The sequence below is a fragment of the Salvia splendens genome, chromosome 22 (genome assembly GCF_004379255.2).
Source record: "Salvia splendens isolate huo1 chromosome 22, SspV2, whole genome shotgun sequence".
NCBI lineage: Eukaryota > Viridiplantae > Streptophyta > Magnoliopsida > Lamiales > Lamiaceae > Salvia > Salvia splendens.
The window spans coordinates 9,506,173-9,514,865 of record NC_056053.1 but is presented as its reverse complement, the minus strand read 5'-3'; the positions used below and the strand labels follow the sequence as shown (position 1 = coordinate 9,514,865).

Genomic DNA, 8,693 nt, shown 5'->3' with positions numbered 1-8,693 from the left:
GAATTTATAGTGATTTTTACAAAACGGTCGCGCAATTCTGCCAGTTTTCTGCCTTGATTAAATGACACTTAGTTTCAAGTTTAAAAGTGTTATTTGATGCATGTATGTGCAAGGAACGTGTTTAATTGTTGAAATCACTTGCGATAAGTTGAAAGGTGTTACGTGTGTTTTATACCCTTGTGATGCATGTTGGGTTTTGGGATTGAGGAGAACGATGAGAGAGAAACGATAGGACATGCATAGTGATATGTTGTTGTGTGAGACTGACTTGTGTTGTCGTTGACAAGGGTGTTGTGTTTTCGTGAACTCGAGGATCGAGAGTTGCTAGGTTGGGTTGTGATTTTGCTAAGAGAACGAGGTGGGCTTTCTTTCAAACCTCTTTACTTTTCCGAAAAATATTATGTGGAGATATAAGGGTGGTTTAACTGTTATGTCATGCCATGGACTGTTTTGTTATGAGATTGTGTGCCTGATGCCTAGTTCGTATGAGTTTACTCCGTTAGGCTATATGGCTGTACTGTGAAACGAATTCAGGTCCGAGTAGGGCCGTAAACCCTATCGGGCTGTGTACACTGGTGGGATCGTGAGCCGTCCTTGCAAGTCGGCCGGTCTCGTGGGCGAATAGTGTGGCCACACTTTCGTCGCACTGTGGTTGTGATTGTTGGATTGATGTGAAAAGTGGGGAGATTATTTTGACTGGCCAGTCTGTGAAACTTTTTGTGTTCTCGTGATATTTTCATTACTGGGTATAAAACTCGAGATCACTGGTATGGATGACATAACTTGATAAATGTTTTCGGCATGAGCCCATTGAGTACAACAAGTACTCAGCCCTGCAATTTCTTTTAAAAAAATTTTGCAGGTTGAGCGGGATGTTGCGGTGGATGTTGAGCTGGCTAGAGACCTTAGGATACGTTGTGTCGTCATACATAGGCGTGATCCTTGACTCTCCTTGAACCTTATTTATCCGCTGCTATGTTTTAATTTATGTCTTAAGACCGTAAGCTTTTCGTTTTGGTGTTGGGACATGTATGGTGGTGTTAGGATTTAAACGTGCATCTACGTTATCTTTTGAAAATGGTATTCTCCGAATTTAAGTTAAGTTCTTGTTCTACTTTAGTTTTTAGTTATTGTATTTCTTAAGTCTAATTTTTCCCTTTGTCTTTTTAAAGGTATTTTATCTTATGTCTTTTCAAAAAAAAATATAACCTTAAAATTTTTAAACTAAGTTGTTTTCCTTTCTTCAAATCATTTAAGTTGTTCTTTTTAAATTGTAATCCATGCATGTCGGTCATGATCGCCGCGTTTGTGGTACCCCTTGTATGGGCGGTCGTGACAGTAAAAGCATGAGGAGAGTCCAGAAAGTTCGCCCGATCGGGCGATTCTTCAAGACACAAAATGCCCGGTCGGGCGTTTCCCGCGAGCCATCCAGAAGCCTTTCGCCCGGTCGGGCGATTATCCCTTCTAATTTCGCCCGGTCGGACGTTTGGTGGTTCAACTGCATTTCAGCAGTTTTCTCGGCAGTTTTGCTGGGAAATAAAAAGAAAAAGGAAATGGATGGTGAGGGGGGAGACGATACATAGAAAAAGACAGAGGGAGAGAAAGGAGGAGAGGAAGAAGAGAAGGAAGGCATTCCGACCATTATTCCAACCATCAATTCCCGAATCCCGACTCCACTCGAAGAGAGCCACACACCTATGGTTTTGTTTCTACATTCTACTATGTGTATAGGCTAGACTCTCTTTGTTGCTCCAAGTTGTAATCTAGGCTTGTATATTTGTTTTAACACCTTGAATCGTACGTTTGATACCAACAATGTGTTTGATAATTAAAATGCTACGTTTTTGGCTAACGATGTAGTGTTGTTAAATCTCAACTATCGTCACTTTAACATAGCTTAGGATTGATCGTTTGTTGGTATGCTATCGATTTAGAACTGTTCAGGGGATAAATTGATAGTGGATTAGGTAAGTAATTATAGTAGACGACATTTGTTCCCGCGCATCTGCAGGAATTAAATGTCGTTGAAAGCTGGTTCATGGAACAAGTGTTCAGCTGACTGTGAACTATACGTCGTAGACATGTTCAGTGCACGCGATTAGGTTGATAATTTTAATCCCGTCGTATGGTTCGTTGTAATGGTGTGTAACAACGCAAGCTTAGAGAGCAACTTGGAGTGACTTGTCTTCACGTGTTAAAAACCTCACTTTAGTAGCTTAAGTTAGTTAACCTTCTCAAAATCAAAACAAAATCTTTACATGCTTTGTGTAGTCCTATTAAGTGTAAGCAATCTCGCCTCCCTGTGGATCGACACTTGAAATACTACTACGATACTGTATTCTTGCAGTAGTGTAGTATTATTAGAGTTTAAATAATTGAACTTGATAATCTTTATACATTGTTTGAGAACTCTAAAATACTACATCATTAAGCTTCAGCTTTTAACAAGCATATACGTTGAGATCAACAGCCCATTTTGGGAAAAGTTTATCCCCACAACTGTTAGCACTAAGATAGAGCCCAACCGACATTCCACCACATCCAGAGTACATGTCCAACATGGCTCTCTCACCATATAGCCCTACATGGGTAGAATTTGCTTCAACATCACTAAAGATCATAGAACTAGATTCATTGTTTGTAGTACTCTTTGACTCTGATGGCAAGCTTACAAAAGAAGTATATGGAAGTAAGTACATCTTGTCATAGTAATAGTCAGATGTTGCTCTTAGTCTTGACGTCAAAATATTGTCAACCTTCAAAGGTAAAAGCATAATTCTATTCTTTTTTTATCAAGATAGTCATGTTGATTATCATCCTTGACTTTATAGAATACTTGCTTGCTATCAATAAGGTTGGCAAGTAAGACAGAGAATAATATAGAGGATACCTTCAAGTAACCAGCCATTTCATCATTTCTTATCCTTATAAAGCGTTGGAATTTAGTTTGATGCTCCAAGTCATAAGGTATTTCGTAATGCCCTTCATCATTCTCGACACGAGGGAGGTCAAAGATAGCATCAACAAGAAACAATGCCTTCTTCAAATCCAATTTAAGTCCTTCTTCATATGCAACCGTATCGACCTCAAATTCAAATGGAGTTACTCCTCTAACAACGACATCATGAGTTGGTAACAGTTATGAGGGTAAGTTCTCTGTAGGAAGAGCGCCCCACAAGAAAACACACATGCGAAATTAAGGCAGAGCATATGCACCAACTGCCATCATTTCAAATTTAGCTTGATAACCCATGCCCACAAGGCAGTCAACTACATATCTACCAAGAAAATAGCCTGCAAACTTCACAAGGTCAACAACGTTCTCCATCAACACAAACTTTGGCCTGAAATGCAACACAATATCCATGAACACAACAAGTTGTTTATTCTTTGGATCTTCAAGTGGTGCATTCATGTTCCTAAACCTATTAAACCCACTTATACCTTAACAAGGTGGGCCACCACATACGACATCAACATTTCTAGACAGTGAAAAATTCTAGACTTGTAACCTCTTAACATAAATTCCTTCGGCTTTTCACGGCAAGAACACAAACCACCCAAGGGCTCCCACGTATCAAACTCAGGGCCATAACCTTTCCACCATATCTTGAAATGAAGTTCATAAGATTTTTTTCTTTTTGGGGTCTCCACAACAATCTTCCAGAATCTCCTCAACTTCAAACACTTCAGAGTCATCTTCATCTTCCTCTTCCTTTTCCTCACCATCATCTTCAACTTCTTATTTGACATGATTACTGGATGTGTCTTTATTTTACGAGGATAAATAAGAAACGAAAAGCTTCTCCCACTCTACAAGCAGGTTTTAAAATCATCTGCTTTTTCATTTCTTATCTATGTTTCGGGATGGTTAAGCTTCAGGCTTTAACAAGCATATGGGTTGAGATCAACAACCCATTTCGTGAAAAGTTTATCCCCACAACTGTTAGCACTAAGACAGAGCCCAACCGACATTCCACCACATCCAGAGTACATGTCCAACATGGTACTCTCACCATATAGCCCTACATGGGTAGAATTTGCATCAACATCACTAAAGATCACGTAACTAGATTCATTGTTGTTTGTGGTACTCTTTGTCTCTAATGGAAAGCTTACAAAAGAAGTATATGGAAGTAAGTACATCTTGTCATAGTAAAAGTCAGATGTTGCTCTAAGTCTTGACTTCAAAATATTGTCAACCTTCAAAGGTAAAAGCATAATTCTAAGCTTTTTTTATCAAGACGGTTAAGTGGATTATCATCCTTGACTTTATAGAATACTTGCTTGCTATCAATAAGATTGGCAAGTAAGAGAGAGAGTAACTAAGAGAGAAAATAATGTAGAGGACACATTCAAGTAACCAAGCATTTCATCATTTCTTAGCCTTATAAAGCATTGGAATTCAGTTTGAGGCTCCAAGTCATAAGGTATTTCGTAATGCCCCTCATCATTCTCGACACGAGGGAGGTCAAAGATAGCATCAACAAGAAACAATGCCTTCTTCAAATACAATTTACGTCCTTCTTCATATGCAACCGTATCGACCTCAAATTCAAATGGAGTTACTCCTCTAACAACGACATTATGGGTGTGTAACAGTTATGAGGGTAAGTTCTCTGTAGGAAGAGCGCCCCACAAGAAAACACACATGCGAAATTAAGGCAGAGCATATGCACCAACTGCCATCATTTCAAATTTAGCTTGATAACCCATGCCCACAAGGCAGTCTACTACATATCTACCAAGAAAATAGCCTGCAAACTTCACAAGATCAACAACGTTCTCCATCAACACAAACTTTGGCCTGAAATTCAACACAATATCCATGAACACAACAAGTTGTTTATTCTTTGGATCTTCAAGTGGTGCATTCATGTTCCTAAACATATTAAACCTACTTATACCTTAACAAGGTGGGCGACCACATACGACATCAATATTTCCAGACAGTGAAAAATTCTAGACTTGTAACCTCTTAACACAAATTCCTTCAGCTTTTCATTGCAAGAACACAAACCACCCAAGGGCTCCCACGTATCAAACTCAGGGACATAACCTTTCCACCATATCTTGAAATGCAGTTCATAAGATTTTTTCTTTTTGGGGTCTCCACAACAATCTTCCAGAATCTCTTCAACTTCAAACACTTCAGAGTCATCTTCATCTTCCTTTTCCTCACCATCATCTTCAACTTCTTATTTGACATGATTACTGGATGTGTCTTTATTTTACGAAGATAAATAAGAAACGAAAAGCTTCTCCCACTCTACAAGCAGGTTTTAAAATCATCTGCTTTTTCATTTCTTATCTATGTTTCTATCTATGTTTCGGGATGGTTAAGCTTCAGGCTTTGACAAGCATATGGGTTGAGATCAACAACCCATTTCGTTAAAAGTTTATCCCCACAACTGTTAGCACTAAGACAGAGCCTAACCGACATTCCACCACATCCAGAGTACATGTCCAACATGGTACTCTCACCATATAGCCTTACATGGGTAGAATTTGCATCAACATCACTAAAGATCATAGAACTAGATTCATTGTTGTTTGTGGTACTCTTTGTCTCAAATGGAAAGCTTACAAAAGAAGTATATGGAAGTAAGTACATCTTGTCATAGTAAAAGTCAGATGTTGCTCTAAGTCTTGACGTAAAAATATTGTCAACCTTCAAAGGTAAAAGCATAATTCTATGCTTTTTTTTTATCAAGACAGTCATGTTGATTATCATCCTTGACTTTATAGAATACTTGCTTGCTATCAATAAGGTTGGCAAGTAAGAGAGAGAGTAACTAAAGGAGAGAATAATGTAGAGGATACCTTCAAGTAACCAGCCATTTCATCATTTCTTAGCCTTATAAAGAGTTGGAATTCAGTTTGAGGCTCCAAGTCATAAGGTATTTCATAATACCCTTCATCATTCTCGACGTAAGGGAAGTTAGAGATAACTTCACCAAGAAACATTGCCTTCTTCAAATCCAATTTACTCCCTTCTTCATATGCAACCGAATCGACCTCAAATTCAAATGGAGTTACTCCTCTAACAACGACATTATGGGTTGGTAACGATTATGAGGGTAACTTCTCTGTAGGAAGAGCACCCCACAAGAAAACACACATGCTAAATTGAGGTAGACCGTATGCACCAAGTGCCATCATTTCCAATTTAGCTTGATAACCCATGCCCACAAGGCAGTCTACTGCATATCTACCAAGAAAATCGCCTGCAAACTTCACAAGGTCAACAACGTTCTCCATCAACATAAACTTTGGACTGAAATGCAACACAATATCCATGAACACAACAAGTTGTTTATTCTTTGGATCTTCAAGTGGTGCATCCATGTTCCTAAACCTTTTAGAGCCACTTATACCCTAACAAGGTGGGCCACCACATACGATATCAATAGTTCCAGGCAGTGAAAAATTCTAGACTTGTAACCTACTAACACAAATTCCTTTAGCTTTTCACGGCAAGAACTCAAACCACCCAAGGGTTCCCATGTATCATACTCAGGGCCATAACCTTTCCACCATATCTTGAAATGCAGTTCATAAGATTTTTTCTTATTAGCGTCTCCACAACAATCTTCCAGAATCTCTTCAACTTCAAACACTTCAGAGTCATCTTCATCTTCCTCTTACTCTTCCTTATCCTCACCATCATCTTCAACTTCTTATTTGACATGCTCACTGGATGCGTCTTTATTTTATGAGGATAAATAAGAAACAAAAAGCTTCTCTCACTCTACAAGCAGGTTTAAAAATCATCTGCTTTTTCATTTCTTATCTATGTTTTGGGATGGTTAAGCTTCAGGCTTTGACAAGCATATGTGTTGAGATCAACAGCCCATTTCATGATAAGTTTATTCCCACAACTGAGCACTAAGACAGTGCCCAACTGACATTCCACCACATATAGCGTACATGTCCAACAGGATTCTCTCAACATATTTCCCTACATGGGTAGAATTTGCATCAACATCACTAAAGATCATAGAACTAGATTCATTGTTGTTTGTAGTACTCTTTGTCTCTGGTGGCAAGCTTACAAAAGAAGTATATGGAAGTAAGTACATCTTTTCATAGTAATAGTCAGATGTTTCTCTAAGTCTTGACTTCTTCAAAATATTGTCAATCTTCAAAGGTAAAAGCATAATTCTAAGTTTTTTTTATCAAGACAGTCATGTGGATTATCATCCTTGACTCTATAGAATAAGGTTGGCACAAGTTTTAATAAATGTATCATCAGCCCTATAATACCACTAAGTCGAAAAAATTTGGTTCCCGTCAACAGCTTGGAACAACGCTACAATCTTGCATATGTAATTTTCCCTTCCTTCCTCATCCTTAACATGGCCCGCATCATCCAAGAAGTAAATTTCTTTATCAATCTCTAATTGAAGAAAATGGTATTTTGCTTGGATGATTTCCGTGGATCGGTTTTCCCCTTCGGCCTCATTGCACTCCTCATCGTCATTGACTGCAATTCCCTCACTTTGGCAGCGTCATCAAATTTTACGGAAGGAGGCAGAGATTTTCTCTTCAATCCTAAGAGCTCATAGAATATATCCTCGTCGTATATGAGTTAATCATAGATCGACATCGACAATATATTGTTCTTACTATTCTTCAGCGGTTCAGCCGCGTCAAATGATGTGAAGATTAAATCATAGTCGAAATCGCTCTGCTTGTTAATGCCGCCGAAGTTTGAGCTGGACTTTGGCTGGCCACTACAGACGTCGCTGAATAATGGATCGTCTATCCAACGACACTCCGGCACATTAGACCACATCGGTTTGGATTTCCCACACGCTCCTCCAGTTGCACCAATCATAGCTGGAGGTCTCGAACCTGTTGTCTCAGATCATCGTTCTCGATGTCGCGCAGATTACGTTGTCCTGCAACCTCTTCGTTTGGGAGATCTCCATGTCCCCCACCACGATCACCGCCACGAACATCGCCACTTCCGCCGCATGAAGATATTTAGCCATTGATAATCAACCTGATCGTGATACCAATTGATGCAAAAACGTATAGAGAATGACTGAACTAGTACTAACTTGTTGAGAACTCCATATTATAGAAACTCAAAGTAAAATTAATATTCATAGTTTGTCTTTTTAGTCCAACAATGAGGTCTTTATATAGGGCAAGGAGAAATTCTAAACTTATGGAAAAATAAAACAAAAAGGAAATAACTAAAAGGAAATAAACAAAAAGGAAATACTTTATTCCTTATCCACTCAATTCACAAATAAAAATGTATAAAATCCTATGACGATTAGGAAATAATTCATTTAGAGTGAGATGAGAGAAGTACGTTTTTCTTTTTTAACATACATAATGATATTAGTTCTTATATCTATTGAATAATGTATTCATTAAGTGAAAATTATATGGCTCATGCTTAACACGGTTGGTAATACGTAGTTAGGGATTAATACATGGCTTAGATCACTACCTGTCTAATATTCAACATGTTAGTGCAATTTGAAATTCATAACTCATTAATACGATTTTAATGATCATTTCATAAACCACTTTTGCTATCAATCTTGCAAGTAGGGCTGTCAAATCGTGCGGGTTGGGTCGTTATCATGTCAACCCATTATCGACCCAACCTAATCGTGTCCCAACCCAACCCAACCCGAAATCATCGGGTTCTTATCGTGTCCCAATCCAACGGG

General features: G+C 38.5%; 2 pseudogenes; both read right to left on the bottom strand.

The window, feature by feature from the left end:
• Nucleotides 1-2,441: 2,441 nt before the first annotated feature.
• LOC121786690 lies at nt 2,442-4,221 on the bottom strand (annotated as a pseudogene).
• A 129-nt stretch (nt 4,222-4,350) lies between these two features.
• Nucleotides 4,351-7,840, bottom strand: LOC121786689 (annotated as a pseudogene).
• Between the last annotated feature and the right edge of the window lie 853 nt (nt 7,841-8,693).